The sequence below is a fragment of the Xyrauchen texanus genome, chromosome 41 (assembly GCF_025860055.1).
Source record: "Xyrauchen texanus isolate HMW12.3.18 chromosome 41, RBS_HiC_50CHRs, whole genome shotgun sequence".
In the NCBI taxonomy this organism is placed as follows: domain Eukaryota; kingdom Metazoa; phylum Chordata; class Actinopteri; order Cypriniformes; family Catostomidae; genus Xyrauchen; species Xyrauchen texanus.
The window spans coordinates 20,858,093-20,874,216 of NC_068316.1; the positions used below are offsets into that span (position 1 = coordinate 20,858,093).

Genomic DNA, 16,124 nt, shown 5'->3' on the forward strand with positions numbered 1-16,124 from the left:
GGGATTTCCTGAAATGTTGCTGGGTGTGAATGTGTTTGCACTCTCTTTCTTTCCTTTTTTCTTTTCTATTCCCTCAGTTCTGACACAGCATCTAATGGGTAGACAAGCAGCTGGTACAAAGAGACTGGTGATTTAGAAACCAGAGGAAACAGAGCAAGAAAAAAGGGAGAAATAAAAGAGTTTTTAAAAGAGGAGAGACAAAGCACTTGGATTTCACATTGTGGAACAGCTGTGACAGTTTCCTTGTTTTGCACAAATTTAGCAAAAACATTTTTACCTGTTTATATTCTTCTTCTCTTCTCTCTTTTTTTCTACATGCAGGGATTTAGAAATAAGTAGTTCAATAAGGACCACTTCCGTTGAATGAATACTTGACTTGAATACTTAAATGGATACTTTATTCACCTATAGACAATTGAAGCAACCTGTTGGTGGTGGTATGATTCTGTTCTAGGCAAACTCTCTGCCTTTCCATGCAGCCATGCACAGAACAACAAGACAAATGTAGAGAAAACTAAATGCAAAGCTTCCATACAAGAAGTGGAGCTGGGGATGGAGGATGATAAGTACAGCTTGCATCCTAGCGATGTTAAGGCATTTAAGGCATATAATGGAGGACTTGTATAATTACGTTCTGATGAGCGTCTGAAATGCATTGGTAGACGTCATGATCAGCTGAGCGTCAGCTGACTGCAACTTTACCAATGTGGCCTGCCCGTACTGATACTACACTTTTTGGTGGAGCCGTAGCCTATTGGTTAGTACACCAGACACATTGAGTCATATCATACTCATTTAGGAGATGGAGGTTCGAATCTGGCCTGCATTGTGTCCCAATCCAATTCTCCACCTTTCTCTCCCTAATAACTTCTTGTCTCATCTATATTTCTCAGTCAATAAAAATTGACAAAAGCCCTAGATTTCCATTCCTGGATATTGATTGGTCAGTACAGCTTTCTAGCTGTGCTAAATACATAATTTCAGTCAGGACCACTTCCGTCAAATGAATACTAACTTGAATACTTGAACACTTTATTGATTGTGCACATCTGTTGATGTTGGCGGTATGGTTCTGTTCTGGGCAAACTCCCGCCCAGCCATGCATGGATGGAGCAGGGAGAGCAGTGAATAAGTCAGAGTCCGTACCTAAATCCAATTTAAAACCAGTGGATGGACTTGAAGAGAGCAGTCCATTACCGCTTACTCAGCAATTTGACTGAACTTGAACAATTCTGTAAGGAAGAAAGGGAAAATATTTCACAATCTAGTTGCGTGAAGCTAGAAGAGACATATTCAAACAGACTGCTGTTATTTAAGCAAAAGGTATCTCTACTAGATATTAAATCTTGGGGAATTATCCATTTTCAATTTGTTATTCTAGTTTTTCATCTTTTATACATTTTTGGAACTGTTGCTTTGAATGTTGGAAATGGCAAAATTTTTAAATAAAGTTGGATTTTTTTATTTTTTTTTATTTTAATGGGTAAGAAAAAAGAAAAAAAAAGACTATTCCAAGGGCTACGATATATTTTCTATAGGCACTTTATATATTTTTATTATGTAGTAACTATTTTAAAAGCAATAAGGCACTGAAGGCTTGTCATGACTGAATATATAGGTGCACTCCCTTGTGCATCATGCCTAATAACGCCCACTGGTTATGACCAAATTCACATTATAGCATTATAGTATATACACATTATTGTACCTTTTTGCTAATAGGAAAAGTTCAACTAAAAATGAAAATTCTGTCATAATTTACTCACTGTCATGTCATTCCAAACCCATATGACTTTCTTATATAGAACACAAAAGGAGATGTTCTGAGTGAAGCTACATCCATTTAGCGCTAAAAATAAAGTTTGAACAAGTGTACCACTGTAAGCGAGCTTTTCTCATAGTGCTTATGAACATGCAACACACATCAAGATTTTCACAGAAAAATTATTTAAAATTTCATATGCCTTCAGAAGATATGGAATATCATGCACAATTTGTGTCCTGTTTTAAGCTTTAAAGTGAGTCACTATCATCTACCATTGTTTTGAAAAGACAGACCAGGATTTTCATTAAAACATTTCTTTTTTGTGCCTTGTTCAAAAAGTAATTCAGGTTTGGAAGGACATGAGGGAGAGTAAATTATGACATAATTTTAAGATTTTGGGTCAACTATCCCTTCAAATATAAAGCAGTATTTGCTGCCGACTGTGAATTCAGTCCAAGTATTGTTGCAACAGTCAAATCCGAGCTAAGGCAAGTGAAATGCACTTAATCTTTAAACAATACAACAGTGTCCAGTAATGGTACAACGATGATAATGAATGTCAGCATGTGTTGACAAAAAACTGTTTGACATGGCAACTCCATAAAGCAGAGCTGAAAGATGCATCAAGTCAGAGCAATCCATATAATGATGATTGGTAGTTTTAAGATGTACTGTACCTGATTTTGATTGGTGAATTTCATGCCTTTCCAAATAGTTGTTTGACAGGCTGTAACTGCTCACCTTTTGATTTACTGAAGTACGAAGTGGAGCTGATATACAGTATGTACTGAGACAGCATTTAGATTCATGGGAATAATAAATCAGCATGTGTTCATGTACAGCACTCCGACAGCTATTGAACAAAAAGATTCAGTGACCAAAATGTCAACAACTGTCTAACTAAAAGGTTCTGAAAGATGTGTTTGTTTGTGTGTATGGCTGATAGGATGAGGAATCTCTACTTGTTGAGACAAATCTTGTTTTACTTGACGGTTTGTGTATGTATGTGCTTGTGTCATTAGGTAATGAAATGTACAGTACTTAAGTCTACATGCACTAAAATATATATATATATTTTAGCCAGTTTTTAAGATTTACGCATTTCAATTTCATAACAGAATTCCATCAAATTGAAATCGTGTAATGCTTAACTAAATTAAATTAATATAAAAAAAAATATATGTTTTATTTGTATTTTATTTTAATAAAGATGAATTAAATTCAGCTTTATTTTTTTTTTATGAAAATTAAATGTGTAAATCTTAAAAAAAGGCTAATATCTTTTTTTAATTGTGCAATTGACCAAAGCTGCTCCATTTATAGGCCTGATCAGTGATTCTTTAGCTTTTAGAAGTCATTTTATTATGATTATAATGTGCATTATTGGTTTTCAGAAAAACATTATAAACCATATTTTGTACTTTATTTATAACTCAGCCTTTTTTGTTTTAAATCATGTGTTAAAAAGAAAGATATTGGTTGACAAAAAGTGTGAAAACATTATAAATTAATTGTCTTTCTTTTTTCTTTTGCTCTTTCTTTATTATTTCTTTCTTTCTCTAGCTAAAAAAGCTAAAGCAACGTCTAAAAATATGCACATTCATGTCTGCCATCTAATATGTGATATTATGTGTGCACAGTGCATTCAGAAAGTATTCAGACTCCTTAATTTTTTTTTTCACATTTTGTTATGTTCCAGCCTTATTCTAAAAAATGTTTTATCACAAGTATTCAGACCCTTTGCTATGACACTTGAAATTTAGCTAATGTGCATCCCATTACTCTGGATCATCTTTGAGATGTTTGTACACTTATATTGGAATCCACCTGTGACTAATTCAATTGATTAGACATGATTTGAAAAGACTGTCTAAGGTCTCACAGCTGACAATGCATATGAAAGCAAAAACCAAGCCACGAGGTCAAAGGAACTGCCTGCAGAGCTCAGAGACAGGATTGTGTTAAGACATAGATCTGGGGAAGGCTACAAAACATTTTAACTGCATTGAAGGTTCCAAAGAGCACAGTGGCCTCCATAAATCTTAAATGGAAGAAGTTTGGAACAGCTAGGAATCTTCCAAGAGCTTGCTGCCCAGCCAAACTAAGAAATCGGGGGAGAAGGGCCTTGTTAGAGAGGTGACCAAGAACTTGATGGTCACTGTGGTTGAGCCAGAGTGGCCAGACGGAAGCCTCTCCTCATTGCAAGATGCATAAAAGGACTCTCAAACTGTGAGAAACAAAATTCTCTGGTCTGTTGAAATGAAGATTGAACTGTTTGGCCTCAATTCCAAATATCATGTCTGGAGGAAAACAGGCAATGCTCATCACATGCGCAATACCATCACAACAGTGAAGTATGGTGGTGGTAGCATCCTGCTGTGGGGTGTTGTTCAGCGGCAGGGACTGGGGGACTGGTCAGGGTTGAAGGAAAGCTGAACACAACAAAATAAAGAGATATCCTTAATTAAAGCCTGGTCCAGAGTACTCAGGACCTCAGACTGGGCCAAATTGGACAATTACCCTAAGAACACAGCCAAGACAACGCATGAGTGGCTTAGGTTAAACTCTGTGAATGTCCTTGAGTGACCCAGCCAGAGCCCGGATTGAACCCAATCGAACATCTCTGGAGAGACCTGAAAATGGCTGTCCACCGACAGTCCCCATCCAACCTGAAAAAGCTTGAGAGGATCTGCAGAGAAGAATGGCAGAAATCCCCAAATCTAGGTGTTTAAAGCTTGTCACATCATACCCCAAATAGACTTGAGGCTGTAATCGCTGCCAAAGGTGCTTCAACTAAATACTGAGATATTTCTGTTTTTTATTTTTAATACATTTGCAAAGTTATCAAAAATCTGTTTTTTGCTTTGTCATTATGGGGTATGGAGTGTAAAATTATGTAAAAAAAAATACAATAATTTTAAGCATTTTAGCATAAGGCTGCAACATAACAAATTGTGAAAAAAAAATGAAGGGGTCTGAATACTTTCTGAATGCACTGTATGACTAATGCACTGTATGTACTTAGCTATAGTTTGGGGACAAAACCTTCAATTGGGGACATTCAGGGATGTCTTAAATTGGAAAATTAAATAATAAAAAAGCAACTGCTGTTTTAAGGCTTTAAGGGTACAAAAATATTTAATTTAGGAGTAGGGGCATGGTGTGGGTTAGGGATAGTCTAACTGAATTGAAGTATAGTGATAAACAAAAGCAATCAACTAAATATTTCACTTCAAAAAAGAAAACAGTTATTTATGCCAAAGTCCCTTTAAGGCTGTGTGTGGTTTAAGTGAATCAGTGAATCATTTATGTAAACAAATTCATTTAATCGAACCGTCCGAACGAACCAAATCACTCAAATGAGTCAAAGTTTGCAACACTAAATAAAATGAATAGTTAATTTTAACCAGTTCATTTACCTAACTGATTTGGTTTCCCCAGCACTACATCTTTGATTACTCCCTTTGCTCCATTGCCAATGTGACAAATGCAGCATTTTGTGACACTACACTGCAGCTCAATGTAAAATGTAGCTTGTTACTGGAAGTGCTCCACTATTGTGAAAATAGCTAAGCTACTGTCATGCTACTGAAAAACACAATTAAGTAGCATCACTAGTTAGCTACTCCCCTACACTGATCTCCAGATATGTCTCCATTTAGATAACAAAGTAAACATATGTTTGCGTGTGTGCCTGTGTGTACAAATACTCAATTGTGTTAAAGTCATGTTTTGAATACTGACTAGTGTGTGTAAATCAGAGAGAGGCTAGATTCTTGCTTTAGTTTCACTTGTCTGTAACACGCTCTCTGAATATTAGAATTTGATAAACGTCCCCATAATCAGATGCAGGAAATGGAATTAGTTCAGCCATTATGATATCATCAGTCAGACAGCCAGACTAATCATCTCAGTCCTGACTCTGAATTCCTTCAGGCTCACCTAGACACACAGGATCACGGAATGCTGAGCATAATTAAAGGGAAAAGTCTCTAAATCAGAGCGTTATAGTTAATCTTATGGGCTTCCTAAACCTGCTATGACATCTCATCTTTTGAATAGCTGTCATTGTCTGTAAATTGTCTGTTTTTTGTTTCTCCTTTCCTGTCAGCTCTTTAACTTTTGTAGCCTGCAGCAAGATGATATTTTTAGATGAGGCCAGTGGCTGAGAATAGTGGTAATAATAGCTGCAGTTCATCTGAATTTGTGTCCATGTGAATAAAATGTTTAAAATGTTTTAAGTGTTTTAACGTGGAGTTTAGTTCAGTAAATTTATCAGATCATGAGTTGGTTCTCCTCTATTTCCTGGACTTATCCAACTGTTTGACTACTTTCACTGATTTTAAAATATACTGTGTATTAAAGAAACATAATTCTTCCCATTTCATTTTTCATACCAAATAAGTAAATGTGCTGTGTCCAAAATCCCATTTTTTCAACATACTCTACAATGAAAAAATTACTTATTGACCTTTAATAAAGTACATACAGTATTTCGGTTTGTAGATGTGTGTTATAAATATATTCTTGGACATACTACATACAGTAACTTGACCATTAATTGCCAAGGACAATGATCAAATATACAACTGTCATTACTTAAACATTTTTGACAGAAGAATTGATAAATCAGAATCAAGTATTTCAGTTTAATAAGCACTTTTATTTACCTTTCTGTTTGGCTATTCCATTGGGGTCAAATGCTAAATAAATTTATCCTTGTCACATCATTACTGTAATCTGAGGTAATCAGATTATATAGCATGTGTGTGTTTATGTGTGTAGAGTATGGCATGGTGAAGTGGGTACAATTTGGAATGATTTGGCAGTATTTGTCAAATCATTTATTATATGACAGCTGACGGTAACATTGTCAACATGATCACATGGGAAATTGGCATGATCGTTCTGAATGTTTTTCCACCTGAAGTCAGACCCAGAATTACGGAGAAGCACCAACATGCGGCAAATGTTCATGCCCTGACAATCCTGTTATGGTTAGGTTTATGAGTATATTACTGTAATTACTACTCAGGTCTTCTAAAAAATGGCCTTCCTTACATTTGTAGCTCACAAACACACTTGTCTCTATGTGTGTGCTGTGTTTGCGGAAACACACAATTGCACTCTATGGAAGCATGTCTTGATGTCCACATGACTTTGTATCTGGACCCAAGTGTGTGAATGTTTTAGCATGTGTGTGTGAGTGTCTGGACTCTGGAGGCTGAGTGTGCCTGTACATATTTTCTTGCATTGTGAGGACCTACAGAGCTTAAAGGTGCTGTAAGTGATTTTTCTAATGGAAAAATATGCTAAAAAATTCCTACTCTCTTAAAGATATTAATGAAATAAGTGACTTGAGATATCTCACCGGTCTCTGTGACAGCTGAAGAGTTTGTAAACAGCAAACAAAATGTGTCCATGGACCACGGATATTTTGCTCGTTCTCATAGTGTAGTATTTGAAGCGAATCATTGAGGCTATGATTCATTATGTTTGCCAGTTGAGGGCGCTATTGTGCCACTGTTGAATTTGACAGACAGATTTTCTTTCTTCCGTTCTTGCTTCCAAATCATTTTGCACAAACCTATTGGGTCCATGCTGAGTGCATGTAGTTATTAAAGCAAAATGTTGATATATCATATACTAAGAAATTATGAGATTTATACTTTTTTCATGCATATTTTTCAAATAAACATACTATTCAAATAGTTAGGCTGATAATATAATTTGTAATAGAAAAAAATGAAATTATTATCTTATAGTGAAAGTATAAAATATAAAGAATAGAAGCATTTTCCATCTCAGACTTTGGACCCTTATGTACTCTACATGTGTGTGCACACAGACACTTGGAGATGGTTTGTTGTGATCACTTTAACCTCACTGAGGACTGAGATCTGGCTCTGATTTTTAACAGCAAACTGAGGGATTTCGAGAGGAAGCTCCAAACACACACACACATGACCCTCAAGTTTGTGTCGCATTGGGGCTCCTTTGCCAAAAGTCCACGTTTTTTTCTTTAGTTTAAGTGCCTGTCTCTCTCTCTCTCTCTCTCTCTCTCTCTCTCTCTCTCTCTCTCTCTCTCTCTCACTCACTTCTCTCTGTCACCCATCCTTTTTTTCTTTTCTTCTCTTAGCTCTCTATTCCCCTCTTTTTCTCTTTGCATTGAGGTGAGCCAGGCGCCAGGGAGTGCCAAGAGAGTTACAAAAACGTATTCATCACGACACACAATGGAAAACACACACACAAACACAACACGTCCTGCCTAAACAATGCTGCTGGGCTGAATCTGGTGAAGTGATTTGAGTCGGTGTAAAGGGACACAGGAAGTGTCAAAGAGAGAGAGAGTTTGTGAGTTTGGAGAACAGGAGCAACCCCTCAACAGGAAAAAGTTTCACTGCCGCAGCAGCAGCAGGCAGAAGAGTGAGTCTCTATCTCTCTCTATCTGTCATACGTTCTCTCGTACTCCCTCATTCATGCTTTGCTTGTTGTTTGGATGTATGCTCCGGGACAGGGCAAATAGGGTGAGTAATACTACCTCTAAATTTCTCTTTCTAGATACTTACAGCTCTGCTGAAACAAACAGCTTAGACCAGTCTTAGATGGTTAGCTGGTTTCTCAACTGGGACAAGATGATAAGGATGGTCTCTTTTGCTAGCAAACCTCCTTAGGCTTGTTTAGGTCATTTATATCAGTAGGGACAGCTCTAAAGGGATATTGCAAACATCGTTCAGTCCCTCTCCTCTGTGTAATACTTTTAAATCCTCTGCCTTTGTTTCAATAACTTTTATTGAGACATGTTTAGTGTGTAATTAAAACACAAATGCAGACTCTACAGCCAGACCACTGCTATATATCCATTATGTTTACAGTTCAGCAGGTTTATAGTTTTCCTCCCCTTGTGTTTATTCCTCAATGACTTCAAAGGGTCTGATGATTTCTAGTGGTTCTCAAAACTTATCGTCATTTATTGCTCAAGGGAAACATCGTGGATGTGGCTGTGTGAGGATGTGGAGGGATTTGGGTATGGTGGGGGGCTCTAAGTGGCCTGGAACTGGTTTATGGACTCTTGAAATGCATCTTTGTACCTGATCATGATACATCATGGTAGACTCTTTCCATCAAATGTCCTTTGACTTGTTCCCTGATGAAATCATTCACATTTGAAACTTCGTTATTGTCAGCAGAATGTTCCTTTGATTCATTCTCCTTCATCTTGAAGTAGTAAAGAGGATGAAAGTTAAGTTTTGACCAAACATGGTGATATTATGATGCGTTTACTTGGCAAAAAAGAAATTATCTGTCTTTTACAACAGTGATTTCCAACCAGGGGTATGTGTAAGATAACTCTGTTAAAACTATAAAACTGTAATTGTAACTTAAGCTAGTGATATGTTGAAATCCCTAATTGTGATTAAACTCTTGATTGGTGTCTGTTTGTTTTTTAGGAAAGAAAGAAAATTAGTGTAGGTTGTCAGTTTGTTTGAATAAGACTTATGGCTTGTGGGTAATATTTTATACCTGTTGAGCTTTGATGATAATTTAATTCCACCTTACAAAACCTGGACATGAGTTAACTTTTGTTAAATGTCCCATCTGAATTTAATTTATGAATAAATTTGCTGTTAGGTCTTTTCTGAGAAATTGTTTTGATTACCCACAGAACTTTCAAAACTTACAAGGTTCCTTATTAAAGGAAAATTAAGCTAATCCACAGTATTTTTTGTTTTTAGTTTATATGTGAATCATTGTAATAATGGCTAATTTACTTTGTGGTAATTATAAATGTCATCCAGTACGAGTTAAAGGAACCTTGGTTTGGTGTCGATGAAGGTGTATTTGAGCCTGACTGACTAGGCTGTCGGACTGAACTCAATGTGAATTCAGCAACAGTACGTTGAAAGTTCTGCTGCTGAAATTGGCCTGTGCTCACCGAAATTCAAACCATAGAGTAGAACAGTAGAAAGAGTAAGAAAGTATCCATTAAAAAGGATAATCAAGTAGTGAGTAACTAGTTCATTCCACATAAAACACAATGGACGATTCCGCCCCAATATTCCATTACATAATACATATTTAACGTGCATTATAGAATAATAATAATTATACTGTGTAGCACATTCGTAATTTGAGCAATGGAGGAGTCAGGAGGCAGCAACCTGTCATCATGAGTATTCTATTACACAAAAAGGGCTCTCGGTAACCACTTAAAACACACAAACACGTCATATTGCTGCAGATGCAGGAAGAGTCTCTCTGGTTTCAGTCGCTCTCTCTGTCACTATGGCACCTTGTGCTCTTTCTTATGTCTCCCTCTGCCATCTCTACAACAAGAAACAGTTGTTAGAGATAATGATAATCCAGGGACTTACCACTCTCTCTCTCCTGCAGACAGATACACGACCACGCCCCCATCACTACTACGAATTACTATTATTATCATTATTATTATTATTATTATTATTATTATTATTAATAATGGAAATTGTCCTCATACACCCTCATGTTGTTTCAAACCATATGACTTTCTTCAATGCAACACAATTAAAGAGATTTCAGACAGAACGTAAGCCTTATAGTCACCATATACTGTCACTGCATGTTTTTTTACTGCATAGTTATAAAAGATGTTTTATAACTATCTCTTGGCATCTCATTTCACACCTGTCAGTTACGAATAATTTGGATGCTGTTGACAAAATTTATAACCAAGTGTAATCTGAACTATGTTTAATTGGTTTTAAAGCTCTGTTTACTTTTACAGCGAGAATTCCTCTGGGTTGCGTTTTCCCCTTAATGTGGTTTAAGTAGATTTGCATCTTGAGGTCTTTGGGCCGGATTCTGTGCACATTCTGGAGGAATATCAAAGGTTGTTTGTCCTAGGATGTTGGATATAAAATTTTTGTTAGATTCAGTAGTGCTGATTGCGGGACCCTGAGATTTATGATGCAGAGGCTTCTGTGTGTGAGTGTTTCTCAGGAACCAGTAGTTGAGGAAAGAGGCCTGTGTAAAAGAAACTTACATACACTCAGTGAGCATTTTATTAGGAACACCTGTACATATTGTACTTATTCACGCAATTATCTAATCAGCCAATCATGTGTCAGAGGTGCAATGCTTAAAATCGTGCAGAAACGGGTCAGGAGCATCAGGTATTGTTCTCATCAACCATCAGAATGAGGAAAAATTGGATTTCAGTGATTTTGACCGTTGCATGATTGTTGGTGCCAGATGGGCTTGTTTGAGTATTTCTGTAACTGCTGATCTCCTGGGATTTTCACTTGCAACAGTATCTAGAGTTTACTCAGAATGGTGCCAAATACAAAAAACATCCAGTGAGTGGCAGTTCTGTGGACGGACACACCTTGTTGATGAGAGAGGTCAACGGAAATGGCCAGACTGGTTCGAGCTGACAGAAATGCTATGGTAACTCAGATAACACTGTACAATTGTAGTGGGCAGAATAGCATCTCAGAATGCACATCACGTTGAAACTTGAGGCGGATGGGCTACAAGAAGACCACATTGGGCACATTATTAGGACCATAGTGCTAATAATGGAGATTTACAAATTAAGTGATAAGTATTCACTTTTATTAAATAATATTGATAAATTAGTTAAAGTTTCAACATTACATGATATTAAAGCTTGATTAACAAATGTTTGGTGTTCAAAACAACATTTTATTCGAGTTTGATAATTAATAACACCTGAAACATAAATGCTAGTATTGCAGCATTGTTTTTCAGTTGGGTTGCTAGGAGACATCTCTGTGATACTTGAACACCTGCTAATCTAACAGGAGTGTTGCAGTTCGGAGCGTTGCAGGTCGGAGATCAGAGATATCAAGTAGGAATATCCTACATCCAACTTGAATGGAATGTAACATAAGTACCTACTATTTCTAGGATCATAACTCTGCAGACAAAGCGTAATATACAGTTGTGCTTGAAAATATCTTGTTTACTTATAATGAACTTCCTCAAAAAAAAAAAAAAATGATAGTGATAAATTTATTCTCGAAATCGTAGCTCATAGCACATACTAATTTCTATACAAAATGGATTTTCCCAGTACACTGATGAAAACTTTTTCACCCTGACTCCAGGAAATTGCATAGCAGACATGAATGCTAATTTGATTGGATAAAATGGTTTGTAACATGCTGTAGCGAAGTAAGTTGCTGTTTGGGGATTGAAAAAGTATGTCAAGATGCTCAGTTTGCTTTTGAAGACGACTTGCAGTCATTTCGTATTACATTTTCCTGTCAAAGCATGCCTCAAACTTTAGGTAAGCACGCCCACCAAAATTTTCCCCCGCAACATTCACTCTTTGAAAATGAAAACCAGGAGACAAGAAAGTGATGTCATTGAGGAAATAAACTAACCATCTGCAAGTCTTGATGAAGTCAGATAAAACGTCTGACCCAATTGAGACTGACTGCTCATTTTCCTTACAGTTTGACTCTTCAATTCTGCACACAATATCAAAAGAGTGTCCCTCCACTGTACTTTAGCACAGAACAACTGTACCTGTAGCTTTAACTCAGTGAAGACTTCATCCATCATCTACATATTAATGGTGTCTGAGAGCACATGCCCATTTTATACAAGCCTGCCAGAGAGATAAGAACTAATCGCTAATTGAATTGCCCTCATCTCAAAGGTTTCTCGACACTCGTCTAATCCAGGTCTCTCGAAATGGGGAAAGTACTTTTATGCATTAAAAGACAAAACTTTTTTTTTTTTTTTATTATTTGATCAAACTCTGCAAATATTTAGATTTTAAGAAACCCATATTGGATTAACTGAAGTCTTTCTTGAAATTGATCTGTGTTTTAAAAATCGTAAAAGTGGTGTTTTAATTAGCTGTTCTTCAAGCATTACTTCAAGAAGATTTTTCTCCATCCCCTTTTAGCATCATAAAACCCTCATTCTTACTTTATGATCTCAAGCTAAAGTGTGTAGATTCTAGGCCACTAACAGTACCAAATGTCAGGCTGGTTAGGATGCTCAAACAACATGATGGTGAGTAAATGATTGTAGAATTTGTTTTGGTGCACTATACCTTTAACATCTAAAAACAAATACTTTACCTTTAAACTCTCCTTTTCTCCCTCAGTCTCTCTTTCACCCCATGAGGAATGTGGGGAAAGTAACAGATCACCACTGTTATTACCTCACAATGTGGTGAGGAATGAGGCTAAACACATCTTACATAAGCCTGACTTACTGGCTTGCTTGGCCTGTGCTGGAGTTCTTGAAGCCTTTTTTATAGATCACCACATAAAAAAGGGATGGTTGAATGAATGGCTTGTCTTTGTTTTTTCTCTTTTATGATTTGAATGTAGAGGCCAGAGTGGTGATTTTACATCAGTCTTCCGTGGTTTGCATGCAAGCCTTGCTGTGAGATTGATTAACCTGTGAAGTACAACAAAATGCCGTACTGTGTGGAATACATGGATTATAGAAATTTTAAAGGCAAATCTTCAAGGCTGAGGTTGTGTATCTTTTTTTGTGTGTTGGGTTTATTTGTTCAGTGATACAGCATTCATGATGATCTGTTATTCTGAATGTAAACCTAACTTGCATAGATAACTATATAGTAAGTAAGCCATTTGTACATTGATTGCACCAAAAAGTGTAAACACTGTGACACTTTTTAGAACTTTTGCTCTGTTTGTTTAAGCTCGACCAGCCAAAATAGCAACAATGGCACAAGCCAGGGCCATTTCGAGGCATAGGCGAACTAGGCGGTTGCCTAGGGCGCCACCTGCTGGGAGGCGCCAAAGAGGAGGCCTCTGCCATGATGTAAGCTGACAGATCCTTTAATGTGTAAGCCGGTAGTCAGTCAATTAACGTATTCTCTCTTGCCTAACATTTAAATGTGTTAAATTTTCAAGTAAGCCAGTTTCACTGCAGTGCACTGCGAGAGTTTTCTCTAAACATGCTATTTCCTCAAGTGGTTGCTGGGGCTTTTTCTTCTATTAGCTTGTATGGTCTGCTTTTGGCCATGACACATAGAAGCGTGCCTTTATCAAGGTAAGCCAAATAAAGCACTGATAGACATAGCTATCTTAGGTCATTAGTTTAAATAAATCCACACATTGCTAGGCTGAGTCATTAGTTAAATAAACTCTGTGCTTTCCTGGTCCAGATACACAATATGTGTCATGTCACTAGCCTTTTAAGCCTTTGGCTAAGCAGGCCCAGACATAGGGCCTCATTCATGAAACACGAGCAGAACACATTTTTATGTAAATCGTTCATGAAGCTGGTCTGATATAAATTTTCGGATTCATGAAAGTTTTTGTGTTTCAAATGTTAGTCGGTACGAAAAAAATGTACACACTCCCGACCATTGGGTAAATCTTGTGTAAGAGATCCGAACGTGTTGTGTTCTTTCAGACAAAGGCCATTATATTTTGATAGAAGCCAAATTAAAGAAGTAAAGAAAAAATGATTGATAATTAAATGATTAAAATTAACCATAAAAAACAACAAATAATAATAATAATAAAAAAGGTTTTATTTTGAAACATTTCTTTGCTGGTTGCATTTATTTTTTCAAAGTAGCCTATAGTTTATTTCCAACTCCCAACAATTTCTAGCAGAAGTTCTTGACATGGTTTTGCATTTGATTTTCTCAAAATAATAAATAATTGCCCTCTAACATGACTGGCTGGACATTGTTTTATTTGATATAAGCTCTATTATTTAGATTTCATAATTTAGTATAGGCATCGGTAAATCGCATTCAGTTGACATATGGTCAGTGGTAAAACCATGAATGAACACACAGGAAAAAGCCTGCAAACTTTTGTATAGCTTTTAAATCCATATTATCTTACAGTGTTTTGGTCAAAGACATTCTTCAGGCATTTTTATCAATTTCTTTAAAGATTTTACCTGTTGCAAGGGATGTAAATCACTGTACAGTCTTGGATTTACTGAAGTTTCTTCAATGATGCTGGCGATGTGATGAGAACTAAACCAGAGATGGTTAATGGTGATGGACATCTGTTGGCATGAACTGAATTTTTTGTTTTACACTAAATCTTCATGTCAATTTTTATTGACCTCTTGGACTGTTTAACTCACCAAAGAACCTCTGATAACAGCAAAAATAACTGTAAGTTCCTCACTTTCTTTTTAGATGAAAGTGTTTGCTAAATCAATATTTTACAATGTGAATGCACTGTAATTTTTGTTCACATATATGTTAAAAGCTTCATTTTCTCAATTAGCCTTCCTTATATAATGTTTTCATTGGCGTGGATTATGATAATTGTGAATGAACGTGCACACATCTGAAATTCACTAACACAAATTATACTAACAAATCGGGGGAATGCAAAGCATTCGTGAATCAGGCGAAAAGATTTCGGAAGTCTCCATATTATGGGGAAATTACTCCCAATTCATTAGTATATTTATGAAAATTTCATGAATGAGGCCCATTGAGATTTAGTTTACTGGCATTATGCCATTCAGTCAAGCAGGCCAAGGTACACCTAGCTAGCATATATTCAGTGGACATGACTCTTCAGAGCAGCAGCAGTACACAAGTCTTGGTGGTAGATCTGCTTGTTTGGGGGGTTGTGTTTTGTGTTTTTGCAGCTTCCCTGCTTTGTTAAGGAATTGCATTTATGTCTAATTGTGCAGCAGCAGGTCATACATGCTTAACTCGGTATGTCTGTGTATGTCCCAGCATTAGCAAGTCTTCGTAGATGCTCTTCAGCAGCAGCAGCGTAGCAGATCTAGTCAGCCAAGATCAATATGCTATTAATATGTCATACCCACATTAACATTTGGAGAGTTGTCATGACTGAATTATATTTTCCACAACTATCCATGGGACCAAAGCTTTCGTGGTCTTCTGTGACTACTGAATATGCCATATGCCCCTCTCTACACATATCACATCCCCATGGGTAGTAACGCATGAGGAATCCCATAGTATTTTCTTCACATTAGCATGTAACCCACAGGCACCCTATTGTCATGGGAACCACGGAAGCAATCAAGAACAGATCATCAAATGGTATCCACCCTGAAACATATATTTCACCGACTCCATACCAGAGACTTATATCACTGCAGTGCAACACAGATCACAGCAACATGACAATAAATCAGACCTCTGTTCTGTCCAAATGTAATGTGTTTTTAGTGGTGTTTGGTCATAGTGTTAAATCCATATTATTAAACTTAAATCCATATTATCAGACATTTTTGCATCAATTCAAATGTGTTTAGCACATAGCCTGTGGCACTTCTGGTCCCATGGAAACCAGGAAGTAATCACATTCACCTAATCAATGATAAGCATGATTCTGAGGTTGCATTTTCACTG

At 36.7% G+C, this 16,124-nt stretch overlaps 1 protein-coding gene across 7 annotated transcripts in view; it reads left to right on the top strand.

Moving 5' to 3' along the window:
• LOC127634072 (sickle tail protein homolog) overlaps positions 1–16,124 on the top strand; it is a 167,422-nt gene that overhangs the window by 66,644 nt on the left and 84,654 nt on the right. Inside the window, exon 1 of one of the 7 annotated variants that reach the window (XM_052113491.1) lies at positions 8,160–8,292. The exons of the other annotated variants lie outside the window; for them this stretch is intronic. The gene's annotated coding sequence lies outside the window, so the exon portion shown is untranslated. Of the gene's footprint in view, positions 1–8,159; positions 8,293–16,124 lie in introns of those variants that run through there. 7 annotated transcript variants of the gene reach the window in all.